Source organism: Lepisma saccharinum, chromosome 17 (genome assembly GCF_977018435.1).
Source record: "Lepisma saccharinum chromosome 17, izLepSacc3.1, whole genome shotgun sequence".
In the NCBI taxonomy this organism is placed as follows: domain Eukaryota; kingdom Metazoa; phylum Arthropoda; class Insecta; order Zygentoma; family Lepismatidae; genus Lepisma; species Lepisma saccharinum.
The window spans coordinates 18,012,496-18,032,317 of record NC_139245.1 but is presented as its reverse complement, the minus strand read 5'-3'; the positions used below and the strand labels follow the sequence as shown (position 1 = coordinate 18,032,317).

Sequence of the window (19,822 nt, the reverse complement as noted above, 5' to 3'; positions counted from 1 at the left end):
TCCTTTATCTGTACCTTTGCTGCCTTGGTTGCGGCCTCCCGTTTAGACAGAAATCTGTGACTTTGACGTCATCATCCACATTCCTTCCACATCTGCATCAAAGGTAAATAGCTCCCCAGTTTTGGGAACGAAGGGGAGTTTCATTGCTTTGGCCGGGGGTGGAATGCACGCTATAGTCACTATGATTGAATGCTGTGCATGTTTCTTGTTTTGATGATGCAGATATACATATTATATTCAAAGTAGCAGAGTATGTAGTGAGGAATGGTGTTAGTAGCAGTCAAGTAACACTTCAAGAGATGTGGAAAAAAAACTATAGCATTTTTACCTTCATTTAATACTGTTATACTTTAGAAAAATGAATTTGGTTTACAAGCCCCCCCCCCTGATAACATCTGAGCCCCCTGGAGATCAATTCTAGCTCCGGGCCTGTGCGCGACCTCGCTCCGGAGATTCCGGGGTGCGTATTTACAAACCCTATATTACTGCAGAACCTCCAGCGATATTTGGCGCACTGATTGGCTGCCATTCCGGAAGTTGATGCAGCGTTTCTTCAAGTTAACGCTAGATGGCAGGGTTGAAATTAACAGTGTAGATTTCAGATGTCCATCCCAACAAGAAAACAAACCCATTTACAATAAGGTTTATTTTTTAGCAAAATTATTTAAATTAATGTTTTAGAAGACAGAAATCAGAACTCTTCTTGAAGTGAATGATTTTTGTATTTAAAGTCACATCAGTGCAAACATTGTAACTATCAATGACTATTGAGAAAATTATGTATATCCAACGTACATAGAATTTTAAACATTATATTTTATTATATAAATGTATATTTCTTAACGTAATTTCGACAATCTGTTTACAAACTTTATTACTATATAATCACAAGTCTAATTTTTCCATACTTTTGCTGTTAAGGAAGAAACAAGGAACAATGGACACGGAACATAAACACTTCCGGTTCACACAGCCAATAAGAAAGTGTTATGCACCTCTGATTCTGCAGCACTATAGGGATTGTAAATACGCTTCCGGGGTATGGTATAATTTAGGTCTCCCGCGCAGCTCTGGTGCTACAGTTCCGTGTGAAAAGTACAACCCGTGCAGCCAGGTTGCGCAAGAGGCAGTACAAACTCCTCAGCGAGTTAACCAGAAACCTCTTCATCGTCTAGTTAAGTCTAACGAGCCAAATTAGCAGAATCATTAACGAAAACAGGCAGAAACGCTTGCAAAAAAAGCATTTCCAGAGCCGTTAGTTTCCTCGCACAAGACACCTTGGCAAAAAATGTTTGTTGCAGCAATTGACCGCAAGGATGCGCTGCCGTCTCGAAGTTCGATTCGCCTCGTACTTGATTAAGCTTCCAAATTACCGTGGAAGAAAAGTTTTCCCTGAGTGTTACGCCAAGTCAATTAACCTTTCCCGAAGATTCTTGTTGAATCGAGGCCTCTCGCGAAGTTAACGAAGTTAATTATTCTCCTGCACGGGCTGTTAAGCCGGAGGATTGCATTTTGCTCGATTTCGGCTACTCGTTCGAACGCGTAATGTGTGTTTGCGCACGTTTCTGTACTTCGGTCCTCTTGTTACAGAGGGGAAACTACGCGGTTGTTTTGACAGCGGTGCGGCTGTTTTGAGTCGGGCCAGTACAGCTACCGCACGAATGTACAGCTGAAGGGTCTTCCTGTCCTCTACAAACTTCTAGATTACAAGTTTATGCTTGTCTCGCAATATATTTGTCACTGGGTCACCGCATCGGAAACCACAGGACTCATTTGCATGAGCCGTGGCTTTAGCAAACCCTGAAGTTCAAATTAGTATAGTTTTCCCTGTAGTGAGTCAATCCAAACGCATGGTCATGAAATTAGGCGGGTGGCAGAAGTTCGCGCTGTTGCCACGTCGGAGCACAACCCCGTGCGTTCGGAGAGTTAAGAGAATGGAAGATCTCGTTGTAGAGTTGTGGCCGAGTGGTTAGCACATCGCGCTGCGACGCCAAGAATCCCGCTCGGGCTTGGTTGTTTGTGAATGTCCATTCATCAATTTTATCATTTCATCACTCATCCCCATCTTCGCAAATTAGCCAAGAGGCACAAAACGCGAAGTAAAATAAACTAAATCAATCAATCTTTGTAGAGTTGGTGTTTGTAATCCATGTGATACAAATTGACAGTGTTTGCTCGAAAGGTCAGGGTTAACACACTAGTGCCCCGAAGAGAGGTATACCCTGTCCCATCTAACTGTAGAGTAGAGCCGCGCATATCGCCAGAGGAGGTGGAGGAAAATCGAGTGGTGAAAGCGCAGTGTTGCCAATACGGTCCAGACCTTAGTCCGTACGCTAAATGCACGGCTTGTCAAAATTTGCTCTTGCAGTTTTATCCCTAATATTTCCCTAAGAAATTCTTAAACCAATCGTACAGACCTGGAGACATATCCGTTCGGGATTATCCTTTTCAAAAGTTTGCAACGCTTATAGATTTCCTCGATGAAATCGGGTAACTCCCGTCGCCCATTTCACAATTGTCTCACTCTACAGTTAGCTGGTACGGACTTTAGTTCTGACGCTCGAACTAGGCAACGCAGCCCGATTGACGTTGCCACACAGTCATGGCAGTAGGCAGGAAATAATTTCGGGGGGGCGGGGTGTTTACTCATAATTGTCCCCATAGACGTCGCAAGAATTTTGGATAATAAAAATAATAACAATAATAATTGTTAATTTTCATGTTTTATTATTATTATTATATATTATACATAAAACGATAGTTCGTCCTATTCTTGAATATGCAAATGAATTATGGTTTCTGACTGCAACCAGTCACCTTCAAAAAGTTGAATCAGTTCAAAAACTTTTTATCAGGTTATTATGCACAAAGTTTAAAAAAATTACTATGACCAACATTACTCTGAATGGTTATCACAGTTGAGTATGTTTTCCTTAGAAGAAAGAAGGATAAATGAAAAGGATAAATTTTGTAGAGAAGATATTAAATTTCCAAGTTGACAGTGAATACTTTTTGAATAATATAGCTTATAAAATTCCCAGATATTCCCATAGGTATATCTCAATTCTCACATGCCTAAACAAGGCCAGAGGTTTAGTAGCTGATCTTGTTGAAACCTACAATTTGAATTTATGTTGATGTATAAGATTGTAGGATCCACTGTTTTATTTTATAATTATGTATTCAATTTTTTAATTTTGTATAACATAGTGGTTGTTTAATCGTTATCATCACTTCAATAAATATGATTATTATTATTATTAGAACAATACACACTTAATTGCACAATATTATATAACAATAAACAATTATTAGTATCAGAGATATAATAGATCTCGTTGAAAACTGTAACTTGAAGTGTAAATATGTTAACTTGTTATGTTATGTTATTCTACAGCTTACGTATTTTAATCGTGTAACTTGGTACTTTTGTATTTGACTTAGTGCTGTATTAGGTTTCATACTGTGCTCAACACTTAAAATAAACTATTATTATTATTATTATTATTGCTGTCCCTATATCCTTGAGGAGACTTTTCTACTCTAGGTATCCATCAGAAGTGTTATTATTTGGATTAAATGGTAAAACATAATCTGGTGCCTGTATCGTAACCTCAATTCTTCGATCTAACGCCGTTTTTCTTTTGTTATTCTGTTGGAATACTAACTAACTGGACTTTACATCCGTTATTAACAATAAAACTCATTTGTAACTTTCAATAAACGATGTCAATTCGGGGGGAGGAGGGGGAGGTTTCTATAGACCAGTTCGATCTCACTTTACGACGCTCATATTGTTCATATACTTACCAAACAGCATTACATGCAACCACTATGCACTATACAAGTATGTGTTTTATAGGACCTCATATAGGTTAAATGTATGTACTACCTGTATATCGAACCGCTGGGTGAAGGATAGTGAATGTAACGCGCTACGAAGCTGGATATCATAGGTTTGAACTCTTATAAGGGGGAATTTAACCTTTTGCCGCCCAAACGTCTCGAACGAGATACCCAAATGTAACCCTCACTGTCCCAAACGTCTCGATCGAGACGCTGTGTCAAGGTCGTAGTTTTTACGTTATAACTTTTCTATTTTTGGCTAGAATTTCGATTTTATTTTTTTATATTGTTCCTAACACAACAGAAATGTTTGGGTTTTTTTTTCGTTTTTTTTTTGTCTTCATGAAAATGGAGGGGAAAAGGTGGGAAAAGGTACTTCTCTTTTGCGGCTCTTTTCAACGTCAAATTTTTGCCGATAAAGGAAGGCGGGCTTTGTTGTTCTAAAGCAATGCTTTTCACTCCCGTCTGTTAACTGCATTCAAAGGAAACTTGTTTATCACTATCCGATGTCAAAATGAAAGTTGTCCGTGAGGGTGCATGCAGGGGGTGCGGGGTGGGGGAGGGGGAAGACTGGTTGTTGAATCAGCGTTGTGAGAATGGAATTTCGAAGCACGCTGAAGGAAACCTTTTTTTTTAGCACAAGTGTCCACAAGTTGCGACAGGGGTTACCCTGCATTGTCTAAAAATAGAATTTCAAGCAGCTGCAAGAATCGCCGCTCATTTTTCACTGCGTTCTAGCTTTTCGTCCGTGAATGTTGTGCGTAGGTGTCGTTTTGTGCCCAAGTGCGAGGATATTTTTTGGGTGAAGTGACAATTTTTTAAAATAATTTTTGGGGGTTTTCTCCCTTCCCCCTCCATATATACGCCAAATTTGCATAAATTTTGCATTTTGTGCATCTTGACATTTTTTTCGGGGGGCGGGGCGAAACAATTTTTTTTTTTAAAAAAAAGTATTTTTGAGGGGATTTCCCCCATTTCCCCCTCCATATGTACGCCGAATGTGCATAAATTATATATCGTCTTAATCTGTGATTCATTCTGCGTACAACGGTATATCTTTCATATATCTAGGGCATTTAGTTTCTGAGCTATAGTCATTTCAAGGTAACGCTGCATTTTGAAGCTTGAATCAGTGGCGTGCCGACCATTCCTTTTGGGGGTACAACTCAAGTTACATTGGTCATATGATAATAATGCAAATATTTTTATGTTCCTTACATGTCAGCGATCATTTCCATGTGCATGTCGACACTGTCATGTACTTTTATCTTGGGGGGAGGGTGGGGGAACCAAATTTTTTCCGAAATTTTGGAATTTTGAAAGTTAGCCCCCTCCCCCCGCCACATATACGCCGAATTTGCATACATTTCATATAGTCTGAATCTCTGGTTCATTCCGCGTACAACGGTATATCACTCATCTCTCTAGGGCAATTAGTCTCCGATCTACACTCATTTAATTGAAACTCTGCATTTTGCTCAAAATCGGCTCGGTACCGAGAGGCTTACATGTGAAAATGGCCTTGGGCGCCAAAAGGTTAAAAGTTGGGACGGGAACAGCACTGTAAAGAGGACAGCAGAAGTGAAAATGAAGGGGTCGCAGGTGGGTTGCGATTCAGAATTGAAAGTGTTTGAAAACTCTAGCTCGATTATTCCAGGATTGTCTCCCTGTTGTATTTTTGTGAAACTGCGAATAAATTTTTGTGTTACAAATTTTGGTTTCTCAACTTCCATTAATCCAACATGCCTGACGTTTCGTGGGGGGGTTGAACCCTAAAGACACCCCCTCTAAATACGACCATGCGCACAGTGCGCGGGAACCAGCGACTTTTGTCCCGCTCTCGGTTTGCTTTTCCTATTTGTGGCAGCAGCGGAATTCAGCCCAGCCGCCTATTTTCATGGCAGTGCGTTTAGTGGTGCTATTGGAGCATGTTGGAAGTTCACACGGACAGGCTGAGTAAAATTCGAAGACACATAGCAAAGCAGACAGTGTCTCCCACCACTTTCCAACAACTTACACTCTACCATTGCCTGGCTTGTTTGCCAAAGAGGAATGTAGCTATATTGTAGAAATTTTAGGATGTAGTTTAATGATTTTACAACTGCAAATTTTTCTCTCGATTGTACAAATGCACAGCGTGCATGACAATTTGAAAAGAATCATGAAAAAATTGTGGTTAACATTACATCTGAAGCCAGGCTTTGAGCCCGAATCCAAGAAAAAGTAAGGTGTATTTCAGTTAGTTTTGCATTGCCAACATGCGAGAAACCCGGGTTCGATCCCGGCGTGGCAGAACTGGGATTTTTTCCACCTGTTTAACCGGCTCCGGCGCCCACCCAGCATCGTGTGAAGTGGGTACCTCGGGAGTGTGAAGGCGGCCAGGGTCGTGGTGCTGATTACATCACCTTCAACGTCGGCCGTGATCAAGAAAGTGTGGGACCCTAACCCCACACCCCCTGTACGCCTTCGTGGCTTGGTGCAAAGCACAGGGGAGCGCTTAACTGTTTTTCATTACTTTTTGTTGGATAATCTAACTATGAAGCTCAATTATGCACCGATTACATATTAGCTTCAAACAACGATTCTAAACCCTCTGTTCTCCGGTATTCACGAACACACACAATACACACGTGCTGTTCAACCGAGTATATGTTTGTGGTTTCTCATCAGATACCGTACTGAACACCGTTGTTGTAGCCAACGAAAAAGACCGGCCCCGAAGGCTACGTCATTCATCGAAGCTGACGTCATGAAGTGAGTCCCAACCAAGATGACGGGATCTCTGCTGCAAAAGCTCTTATACGCTATGATAAAACCAGTTCCTGTAAATGTATTTATTTCAGAGCAAGAATAATCGCAAATTATAGCCTGACCTATTACACGCAAATTTATGCTTTTGTACGTGATACGAAACTCAATTAGCTGCATGTTAGAGCAAAAAAATGTTCGTGTTCAACCAGCTCGAAGCTCTACATTCAATAATTTGTTAACTATTATAATGTTTACTACATGAATGTGAACCTATAACTACTAATATTTCTTCGTTTAACACCAATATATGTTGACTGGGATTTGTATGTGCGTTTGATTCTGCATACGTTGTCGGAAATTGTTCACTTCCAATTCTTACTTCTGTTACGTGTCCAAAGGAGCGATAAATGTTTGACTTAGACAATACAGATGGTAGCAGCAGTAACAAAGGATAAAACTATTTTTAACAAAGTAGAAAGGTGTAAAGGATGATTAAAACGAAGATGGAACGTTAGATAATTACAATGAGTGATTCAATCAAGTCGAATGTGCAACATTGAATTATAAGAAAAGAGGAAAATGTGAAAGATAGTTAACAAGTACACTTACGATATATATAAAAAATCAAAGAAAGTTAAGAACCGATTTCGATTTTTTTGGGTAGCACCCAAACACAAGACCTTTCTCGTTAAGATGTACTAACTAACTAACTAGCTCCCTAGCCTTCTTAAACCCGAAGGTTCATGGCTGCAGCAACACAGGCCTTCCATCTTTCCCTATCTAGAGCAAGTTCTATATACTCTTTTCCATCCCTACCGATTTCCCTTAGGTCCATCTCAACGTTGTCCCTCCATCTTCGTCTTGGCCTTCCTACAGGTCTCTTACCATCAGTTTCCCAACAAGAATCCAGTAAACTATTCTTTCCTCTCCCATTCGTGCCACCTGGCCTGCCCACCTAAGTCTTCTTGATTTAATTATTCTAGTAATATCTGGACATGAATACAAATTATGTAGTTCTAAATTATATAACCTTCTCCACTCACCTGTCTCCTCATCCCTTTTAGGTCCAAATATTTTCCTAAGGATCTTATTTTCAAATACTCTCAATTTATGTTCCTCTTTCAATGTAAGGGACCAAGTTTCACATCCATATTATACTACAGGCAAAATTACTGTTTTGTATATTTTAACTTTTAGTTTCTTAGATATTAAACGAGAAGACAAAAGTTTATGAAGAGAGAAGTAACATGCATATCCTGAATTAAGCCTACTTTTTATTTCCTCTTTAATATAATTTTCATTTGTTAATATTACTCCTAAGTATTTGAATTTGGAAACTGGTTCAAACGAGTTGTTATCAATAATTAGATTTTGATTAGTACCTAACACTTGGTTTCGGCCTGTAAGCATATATTTAGTTTTCTCTTTGTTAACTTCTAAACCTATCTCTTTAGCAGTTTTGAAAAATATTTTAGCATTATTCTTAATTGTATTCACATCATCCGCCAGTAAGTCTACATCATCTGCATATGCTAACAACTGAGTCATACCATTTAATTTTAGTCCTTCTTTAGTTTCTTTTACCTTCCTAACAGCATATTCTAAGGCAAAATTAAAGAGCAATGGAGATAATGCATCTTCTTGTTTTAACCCATCATGAATTGTAAATTTGTCAGACATATTAATACCCACACGAATTTTACTTTCTGTTTCACTGGTGCATATTTTTATCATACTAACAAGCTTCGTAGGTATTCCAAACTCTACTAATATATTATATAATTTATCTCTTTTGACCGAATCATATGCTTTTTTTAAATCAACGAATAGCTGATGGACATTTTGATTATATTCCAACTTTTTTTCAAGTGTCTGTCTGATGTGAAAAATTTGATCTGTAGTTGATCTGTTACGTTTAAATCCACATTGATAATCACCTATAATTTCATTAGCATATGGGGTTAGTCTTGTTGAAAGAATGTTAGATAATATTTTATATGTTGTTGAGAGTAGAGAAATTCCACGGTAATTATTGCAGTTCATTTTATCACCTTTTTTAAACACAGGAACAATTATGGATTCTTTCCACTGTTGAGGGATTTCTTCTTTATTCCATATTAAACAAATTAATTTATGAATTTGACATATTAATGAATTTCCACCATATTTAATTAACTCAGCTGGTATTAAATCAATGCCAGGTGCTTTGTTATTCTTTAGCCTTTTAATAGCATCTTTAACTTCAGTCAAGTTAGGTTCTGGAACTAAAGGTTCTGCTGTGTGTACTTCATTTACTTCTGATTTATCTCCTACATGGACATTTAAAAGGTCATTAAAGTAGTTCTTCCATCTATTTAGAATATCGCTTGGGTCAGCTAGAAAATCACCATCTTTATCTTTTATCAAGTTTACTTTAGGTTGCCACCCCTTTCTAAACTCATTTACACCTTTATATAAATCTCTGATATTTTTATTTTTGCTGTTTCTTTCAATTTCGTTAATTTTGCTTTTCAAGTAATCTCTTTTTTTACTTCTAAACGTGCGGTTAACTTCTCGCTTTATTCTATTATAATTGTTTAGATTTGTATCATCAGAGTTATTTAACCACCTAAGTCTAGCCTGATTTCTTATTTCTATGAGATTATGACATTCATTATCAAACCATGGCTTACTTTTTCTCGGTTTATGGTATCCTATACTTTCTTGAGCTGCTGATTCTGTTGCATTACGTATGTGCTCCCAATTCTTATTTACATCTGTTTCATTTATATTTTCATCATCATTTAAATCCTGCAAAACATCAAATCTATTTGACAGTTTAATTTGGTAATCTTTCTTAATTCTTTCATCAGTAAACTTTCCTGTATCAAATTTTAGAACTTTTAGATTTTGTTGCTTATGATTTATCACCGAGAGTCTTTCTCTTAATTTAGCAATTACTAAATAATGGTCACTGGCACAGTCAGCACCTCTATGTGTACGAACGTCAATTATACTAGTATGCCTTCTCTTATCAATGAGAATATGATCTATCTGATTATGAGTTTTACCATCTGGAGAAGACCAGGTATATTTATGGATATCTTTATGTTTAAAAGTGGTACTTTTCACAATTAAATTCTTTGAGGTTGCAAAAGTAATCAATCTTATACCATTATCATTACTTAATTCATGAAGACTTTCTTTTCCAATCGTGGGTTTAAATGTCTCTTCTTTGCCAATCTGTGCATTACAGTCACCTAACAGAATTTTCATATCATACTGAGAAAATTTATCAAAGACCTGTTCTAACTCTGCATAAAAATCATCTTTAGTATTATCATCTTTATCTTCCGTTGGTGCATGTATGTTTATTAAAATAATTTTACACCACCTACCCTGTAAAACTGCATATGATATCCTATCATTAATAAATTCTACTGTTTTAAGAGCAGAGATAATTCTATTATTTATGAAAAAGCCTGTTCCAAAATTATGATTTTCAGTACCACCATAGAAAAAAGTATAATTTTTAGTTTTACAATTCCCTTCTCCTGGCCACCTAACTTCCTGGACAGCTACTACATCTAATTTATACTTAACTATCTCATTAACTGTACACTGAAATGCCCCAGGCCGGTAAAGGCTCAGAACATTCCAGGTGCCTAATTTAATATCCTTATTCCTAATGTAGATTTTATCCTTAGTCCAGGGACCTCCCAAAGTAGTCCCCACCCGGAGATCCGAACGGGGGACTATTTTACCTTCGGAACATCCATGGCCTTGTATTGCTGTTTCTTGACATTTTTTTTTTTACAGTGCAGAGTTGTCAGCTCTACGCCTAACCCCCAATATGAATGGAGGAACTACTACACAAGACAAACACAAACATATTAGACAGCCCAATTACGACGTTAAGATGTACGAAGATCGAAATCGGTTAACCTTCTTTGATTTTTTATATATATCGTAAGTGTACTTGTCAACTATCTTTCACATTTTTCTCTTTTCTTATAATTCAATGTTGCACATTCGACTTGATTGAATCACTCATTGTAATTATCTAAGATTCCATCTTCGTTTTAATCATCCTTTACATCTTTCTACTTTGTTAAAATTAGTTTTGTCCTTTGTCAGTGCTGTTGCCATCTGTTATTGTCTAAGTCAAACATTTTTCTTTTATCTCTCCATGGACACGTAACATTTCAGATATATTGTGCATAATTTTATACCTCTTGTCAATGTAAACGATTGATATTGCAGTCTCCCATTGTAGAACATTTCTGTCAGAAATAGATAGATCTTTAATATACTGCCGTTTGGGTAATAAAGATGTGCATAAGGTAGTTTATTTTCTGGTTACAGGCAACTAAGATGTATCTGGAAATGTTCAAGGAAAATCTGTTGACAAGGCCTAGAATGAAAGTCACTATTAATGAGCAACAATTCATACCCTTGCACAGTAAGTTATTGCAATAACATGTGATTTCATGTTACCTATTTGCTTTGTACAAGGGAAAAATATACAACTCAGATGTTAGTGAATTTAAAGTTACATTACCCAACGACTATAAATTAAATGGACAAAGTTAATAAACTGTTCTCTCAAGATTTAATTACTACTCTCGAATTTGTAATTTGACCTAAGTTTATGTAGTAACAACGAAACTGTTATACAGGGAGGTTATTTCAGTCGTTTACCGGGACCTGTTGCATGAAGGGGCCGCCGAGCGGCCGACGCTCTCGCGGTAAACTACTGAAATAACCTCCCTGTAGAAGTTACAGTGCATTCATTGTATAACCTATGTAGCTTTTACGATGTGTATCATATCGATGATGAAAACCATGTGCTCGTACATAACCCTGTTGCTTTTCCTACTTGAACAACAACAAGGGGACGCAGACACGACAAACAATCTTCCTCAGAGCAAAACAGAGATTGAAATGGACGCCTGACTGAACCCAGAGTCCCACAGGAACGGCAGATCAATTCCAGCCGGAACGAAGAAATGGAAAAGGTAATCACTAATCGAAACTCCCAAGTAGGTAAATAACCCTCGAACTGAAACAGATGCCGCCGAAGGATGAGTTTTGAGTTCAAAATAAAATCTTGGACTCTCTCGAGATTTTGCCTCCAAAGATCGACAAAAGGGACAGAGAGATTTCGGCAATCTTGAAATGAAGTTTGGCTTAGCCTTCAGACAAACATATCTTCCTTTTGGCGATGTCTTGCTCGAGCTCTGTAATGTTTGAGAAGCTTGTGATTGCTTCTGGCGAATCGTCGGAAAGCAAACAGCAAACACCATACTGCCTTCTGTTTTGTATTATGACTTGGGAAGTCCTCATATTGTTTTGTCAACAACATATTTGCCCTAGGGCTTAAGTAGTAATTATCTCTTGGAACGTTGACTCCATCAAAATCTAAGTAGTGTAACCGATATGTGGTTTCTTAATCTCTTCTCTTTAATATATATATATTTATATATATAAAAATGGATGTATGTGTGTATATACGCATAAGTATGTATGTTTGTTCCGGCATAACTCTCGAACGCCTGGAGCAATATCAACCAATCTTGGTACACATATGACTTACAATCTGGAAAGAAATACTGTGGGGGTAAGACACCTCTGGCACCCCTAGGGGTGAGGGTGGGAAGGGGTGATATGTAAAAATAATCGAAAACGACAGATATTAGTGTGGAATCCATAGCTTTCGTGGTCGCTAAGATGAGTAGTGACACTCCCAATGTCGTTCAATGTATTTATTCTTGCTCCTGGAGGTGAAACTAAAGATGTTTATAATCACGTTTTGAGTTAAATTAATATTATAGTGAATTTGTAAAATATTTTACTTTATAATTTGTATACCGTACTTATACTTTTAAATACCTGTAAATAAAATTAGTTACATTTTACACTATAGTTAGAATTCATTATTTTCCTGTCTAATAGAAGATTGGGATAAATAAATACCCGGACAACGCCGGGAAATCAGCTAGTTATGGATAAAGTTGGTTAGCGCAAGAGAGCACATTATACGTAGTTAGTTGGCAACATTTAGAAAAAATACATCAACTGACGAGTATAATCCATGGCCCGACAGCTCTGGAAGCTCCTTGGCCTATCTCCAGGCTGCCAGTCTCCCTCCCAGAATCCTAGAGATGTAATCTTCAACCGGTAATGGGGTGACGTGGGGTCAGCACGTCGAACCCTCAGCCGTTATAGGAGAGTTCCGAGACCAGGTTACGCTACCCACTCGTAGCTCCCCAATTTCCTCACAATGGTGGATTGCCACCGATCCTATACACAGACCGAGAACCCAGGCGGACTCAAACCCATGCCGTCCCGCAGTCGGAGTCCAAAGCACAGCGCCTTAGACCGCACGGCCTCGTAGTATAGGGTCCTCTGAAATCACCCCCTCACGCAGCGCAGCCTGGAAGCTTCATCCTTGCAAGATAACGAGGGTCTGGCGCCTGAATCCACAGCCAGAATAATCCTGGGTTGGGCATGCATTCTTCTACACCTTGATCATGCTGGGTAACTATACTGCATCAGCTTTCATCTAAGATAGAGTAATTTTTATTTCTAGATTACAGTTTTATAGATAAGTTCATCTCCACGGATTTGTGTATTTCGTAAGTGTGATTTGATTTGACTATGTAAGGTATTGTAGGTGCGCCAGCACCGAAGCTATCTGCATAATAATGGGAGGAAAGGAATGTACTGAAAAACATTAAAACGAAATTTGGAAGCTTAATCAAGTACGAGACGAATCGAACTTCGCTGTACGATGCCAGCGCATCCTTGCGGTCACTAGGTGTAACAAACATTTAATGGCAATATAGAAAATATAACAAACGGAAAATATCACAGATGGCATTCCTACCTGCAGTGATGCTCGATAGAACTTTGTTCACCTGTAATTATTTCAATTTCAAACGTGTTTCCTGTAAATTAATACGTGTAATTAAAACGTGGAAGAATTTCCAGACTTTCTGTTTCTCAACACAGTCCTACCGCACCTCTAACGCTCCTTTGTACAGTGGGATCCATGAGTATTATCGTGCAAATTGTCCATGACTATTTTCACTAATTTTTTTCTTACATCCTAGCGTTTTAAGCGATGGATTTTTATGTATGCTGGTGCAGAAGTTGTCAACAGCTTGTTTTGAGTTTTCTTTTAATTCTTGAAGCTCTTATTGGGTCAAATAAAGTGCACGAACATGGTGATGGACAATTTGCACGGTGATACTCATGGATTCCACTGTACGTAATCAATCCAAATAAAACATGTTTACTTACCTATATGAAGTTTATCCCAGTTATTCAAAACTTTGATCTTGACAATCCTGAAAAGAAATAAATGCGTGATATGAATTTTTAAATATGTTTCTCAAAGCAAAATCATCAACATTCAAACTTAAGCAAATAATCAGACAGTAAAGGCTGGTATTTAAAATGCTAAATTAAATCAAACTTGTAGGTGTCAGAATGCAATACTTGTAAATCGGGTTGTTAGTGCTTTTTCCTGCTGCGTAGACTATATCGGTTGGGAAGCTGTTTCTTTGCGAAACCGAAAGGTTTCCACACAGAGTGCGTCACAAGCAGTGATGTGCCGTAAACTATAAGTTTACGTCTACATGCGTTGTCTACACGTAATATACGCGTAGATTACATTGGGTTGTAGATTACATAGACCACGTAGACAATCTAAAGTGCATTAAAATTAATTTTCAAGGGTTTCATGAAAAGAAACTGACATTTTCAACTATATTGGTTCCAAACGAAATGAAAAGAATCCTATTTACAACAAAATTTCTCTTCTCTATCATAAACTATGAAAGAAGAGAAATAGTATGCAAAAAACAACAACAGATGGCAGTCGTGAGGGAAGAGTGGTTTTTTCCCCATAAAACACTAGAATATTTCCTATATTAGGTTTCTTTCTAGGTGAGAAATTGTTCGAATTTGGAAGAAAGAGTATGAAAAGTTCTCCTCACACATCAGCAACTGATACGCAGTATAATTTTCTTTTAATTCCACGGCGCCCTTTGCTAAGTTAACACCTTTCGTCATGTTCTTTAAATAGATTACGTAATCTACGTGTATAAAATAGTCTACCTGTAGAATGTAGACTATCGTTGTTTACGCGTAGACGCACATCACTGGTCACAAGTCAAGCAAGGGAAAGAAACCAGGTAGCGGAGGGTACCTGTCCAAATCGAAAGGCATTGTGGGAACCACGGTGGCACCACCCATCACGTCGCGACCTCGTAGTCTATTCACGTAAGCCAAGACGCTGAATGACAGACGGGTTCCACGTCACAAACCCGCGGACATTGACGGATAGATATTGATGTCGTCATTATCCGCTTCCATGTTCCAGCCGCTGGAATGAGGAGGGAGGTTCTCCAGCGAGCCACGGCCGAGAGACAGGTGTTTCGTTGTCGTTCTCCTCCCCTGCCCTTTGTAGTTTCGCCGGCGCGGTTCATTAGGTCGGGAAACTTCGTGAGGTTCTCTTGTCGAAGCGGGTGAAGGTGTTTGTGTAAGGGAGATCTGGTCTTGAATGTCAACCTATTTTTTCCCCCTTTTTCTGGTGGAACGGTTTTGGAAGTCGGGACAGGTCGTCCATATCGAGATTTTGACACAAGCTTGGTAATCTGGAGGGTCTACAAGGAAAACAGATCAGGTTGGAAATAATGATCTTGGTGATCTAAAGAGGAGTTGAATTTTGTTATCTAGCCTTTTGACCAGTCTCATCTACCGCCCTCGCTCTCCGATACTATAACTGGTCGCCTTTGCTACTGGCGCCTGACTTTGAGAGCCATTTTTCTCAGGGTTGTTAAAAGTCCACGAACCAATAAAATTCCAATGGGTTCTGTTGGGTTCCAAAACAGGACCGGAACCTTTATCCTCGCACAATTTAAATTCGGTCCAAGTTCCGTGTTGTTTCATTGAAAAAAAGGTTCCTGGACCGTATTAAAATTGATCTAAAAAAAAGATCCCTGGAGCGTATCTAAATTCATCCAGGAAAAGGTTCCTGGACCAAATTGAAATAATTTACAGATAAAAAGGTTCTTTACAGTCTACGCTTGCTGATTTTCACTCCTGGACCGGAATTGAATTCATTTAAATGTCCTGGACCTTTAAGAACCCTGCCATTTCTATCGACAGCACAATCTCGGCTGCGAACAATAGTACCGGATCGAACCTCGTATGACAGACCTGTGATTTTACTACAAACCCGTTGCGCTAACAAACTACTCACAATTCTACACTGCGATGACAGAGAGCTATGAATGATGCTTCTTTTATTTTTCCCAGTTTCAAATGTGGTTCCTTGTGTAGCACTGTTATGCTGTTCTATTGATACGTTGGATACAAGTTCGGCTGTTCTACCGGGTGTCCGAGAAGTCTTTGTATGAAAACAAAAATTAACTGTATCCGCTATATGCAACATAGACATGAATAAATGGTACCAAAATGTTCGGAAACTATTCAAGTTTTATTGGCAATAGGAAAGAAATCAATAAATCTCCACGTGATCACCCTTGGTAGCACGGAGTACATCTAGTCGAAATTCAACTTTTCCCCATGCATTAGCCAACATCAAAGGAGGGATTGATGTGATGACTTGGGTTATCCGTTGTTGCAGAGTTGCAAGATCGGATGCAGGAGTTCTGTAGACATTGTCTTTCACATAACTCCATAGAAAAAATCTAAAGGGGTTATGTCTGGAGATCGTTCAGGCCACGCCGTCGGTCCATCTCGACCAATCCATTTTCCAAGAAATGTCTGTTCAAGGTAGGAACGAACCTCCCAAACTCCAATGTGGCGGTGCACCGTCTTGTTGAAAGACAACATCTGGGTGGTATTCTAGCAATTGAGGAACAGCAAACAATTGCAACATGTCGAGATACACTCCAGATGTTACGGTGTCCTCACAGAAAAAGAATGGTTCGATTATTCTGTCGTGCAGCAGCGCGCACCAAACGTCCACCTTCGGGTTGCCCATGGTCGACTTCCTCACCTCATGAGGGGGCTCTTTACTCCAGATACGCACGATGTTTGAAACTGTCTCTGCACTGTTTTTTGTGACCTGCTCTCGTGAAACCACAGGACACACTCAGCCTTTTTCTGATTTGTGTACATTTCCGGTTTGCTGGACACTGGCACTGCTACACTACTGCAACGGTACAGAAATCTGAAACAAAAAAACTTGAATAGTTTCCGAACATTTTGGTACTATTTTTTCATGTCTATGTTGCATATAGCGGATACAGTTAATTTTTGTTTTCATACAAACACTTCTCGGACACCCGGTAGATCTTTTCATTTCACCTTTGCGTGTGTGCTGCTTGTGTCTGTCTGTCCTCTTCTCCGGAGGGCTTCCAGATTGTCCTATGCCTATGTAAGCTCACCCACGCTCTTCTGGTATATTGTATATGCGGTTTTTCCTCTCCTGGTTCGGTGTCTGTTAGAATAAGTATAGTTCATAGCTCTAGACAATGGATAATGTCTAATTAACATTCCATGCTAAAATCCTAGTCCAGTTTCGAACCCTGGTCTTATGCATAGTACACTCTGAACTGCATTTAGCAGACGAACCAGGGCTCTTGTGTCTGGACTCAGCCACTATATAATCTTCCATGGGACTCGTCTTGTGTCGTCCGTATATGTTTGTGAGTGTCTCTTCATGCATTTCATCTTATCATCACTCATCTTTATATTCGCGATGAGCCAAAATGGCAGAAAATGCAAGTAAAATAAATAAATCTGTTACTTTACTCATCGAAGCCGCTCGGTGGCATTAAGAGGTCGAGTTTCGATTTCGTTTCCGGATTCGAATTCACCCTGGATGTTTTTGTGAGTTCAATCATCACTCATCCTCATCGTCACGATTAGTCAAATGGCAGAAAAGCGACGCTAAACTAACAACGGTACAAATGAAAATCTTGTGAATTCGAGTAACACTTGCAGACCTCCATTACGGAGCGGTTAACATCGCGCGCTACGACTTCAGGGGTCCCGGTTTCGAATCCCAGCATTGGCGTTCTTTGTGAGCGTCCCTCCGTCAATTTCATTATATCATCACTCATTCATCTTCGCGATTAGCCAAAAGTGGCAGGAGAGCGACACTAAATAACAAAAAGAACAATAAATTTAAATGGCGGAAAGTAAAATACTGAGGAAAAATCGATTACAAATTGTGAATAAACCTGATTTCAATAAGAACATAATGGTGATTCTGAAGTTGGAAACCTGAATGCTTAGGAGTTGGCAACCTGATTCTTAGGAGTTGGAAACCTGAGTTCTTATAGCTATAGGCCTAAGTTTGAAACCTGACTACCCTTGGGATGGCAACGTGACTTCCTTAAATACGTCAAGAATGAGTCTAGTCTTCTCCCTTCCTCCATAGCCTAGGACCAGGTGTCATAGTGAGCTAGTCCAGATCATACGCCACTGGAACCTCGGTGTACAAAGAAGCGTTTCTTTTGATTTCCTGATCTTGAGAAGTCTAGCATCATTTCCCTCTTAAGATGAGTCCTGAATTCCTTTCGCAATAAAGACCATCCTACTCTCAGCATCCACGCTGGACCGGTGTCGTCTCTCCTCTTTAAGCCTCGCCCTGCCTGTGACCCAGAGAGCTCCAGTCAGCTTTATTGGAGCAAGGGAAGGGACTCGATTGCACTCGGCGACGCCAGCCAGATATCTCCGTGGAACAGAAGCTGCGATGAAATGAAAACAGCAGCTCGGCTTTAGTCGTAGATAGCCTGTGTTCATTATTCACTTCTTTCTTTTTCTTCTTTTATGGTTCTTCAAAATGACCGTCCATTTATTTTGATGCAGGAGCGGATGGAGCGTGGTTAAGCAATTGTCTCCTTCGACCTCCCAACGAGGACCCTTTCGAAACCAGAGCGAGAAGAGGATCAGAAATTGAAATCAGTTTTTTTTCGCTGCAGGACGTACACGTATCGCAAATTGAAAATTAATGTCGCTTTCCACTATTCCAATTCAATAATAATCAGCTGCAGAGTGCTGGATACGTCATCAACTTGGTTTTTGAATGTCGATGAGATGATTACGTCCCGCCGTCCTATACTGCCAGGTCAACTGAGGTAATGTTTGATGAAAAGGGCTTTGATATTCTAATTCCCGTTCAGTAATCACCTTTTTTACCTATTCATGTAATAAAAATATATGAATTCATTTGAATATTTTAATTAATTTAATGTAATTATACTTATTTTAATTTAACATTATTATTTTTATTATTTTGAGACATTAGGTTAGGACTCCACCCCCCACCCCCCCGAAATATATTTCTAGATACGTCCGTGAGGAGGCCCATGTCTCTTGGAGTTCGGCCTAGTACATGGCCACTGTGCTTCATTACAAGGCAGATGTAACAACACAAACCGGGCTGATGAAATCGAACACCAGTAGACATTTGATTGGAAAACAGGGAAACGCACATCCAGTCGGTCCCAATCCACAGCGGAGCAAGAAATCGAACGTCTGTTGGGAGCATCTGGCATTGCCGACATCCCCTGCAGGGGCGGTGAAGAACTATTGACCCCGATCTTCCCCTTCCACTTGGAACAGTTCGTCTTTGTCAGGTCCAGGGAATAACCAACAAAACACATGCAGGGTGGCATGCACAGACAATGGGCCAAAAAAATGGAGGGCCAAGGGGATAAATCTGTTGTTACTATAGCAACGAAACGCTGTCCGGAAGATAAGCGCACCCCCGTGGTGGACTTCCGAAGTTGAATCTCTGATGATTCATGATTCGTGGTGCAAAAAGCTAGGCCGGACCTCTATATCATCACTTGGAAATTGCTTCAGCTGCTTCTGGAGCTGACATCCTGTCTCCCAACGTAATTTATGTATTTGCTCGTCTTTCGTTTTAATTAATAATTTGTATTGCACGTCTTTCGTTTTAATTAATAATTTTATATATTTGCTCGTCTTTCGTTTTAATAAATAATTTATATTGCTCGTCTTTCGTTTTAATTAATAATTATATATTTGCTCCTTTCGTTTTAATTAATAATTTATATATTTGCTCGTCTTTCGTTTTAATAAAAAAATTATATTGCTCGTCTTTCGTTTTAATAAATAATTTATATTGCTCGTCTTTCGTTTTAATAAATAATTTATATTGCACCTCTTTCGTTTAATTAATAATTTTATATATTTGCTCGTCTTTCGTTTTAATAAATAATTTGTATTGCTCGTC

At 39.0% G+C, this 19,822-nt stretch overlaps 1 protein-coding gene across 1 annotated transcript in view; it reads right to left on the bottom strand.

The window, feature by feature from the left end:
* Nucleotides 1-19,822, bottom strand: part of LOC146001557 (uncharacterized) — a 497,775-nt gene that overhangs the window by 310,373 nt on the left and 167,580 nt on the right. The window contains exon 3 of the mRNA XM_083139030.1: nt 13,882-13,928. The gene's annotated coding sequence lies outside the window, so the exon portion shown is untranslated. The remainder of the gene's footprint in view (nt 1-13,881; nt 13,929-19,822) is intronic.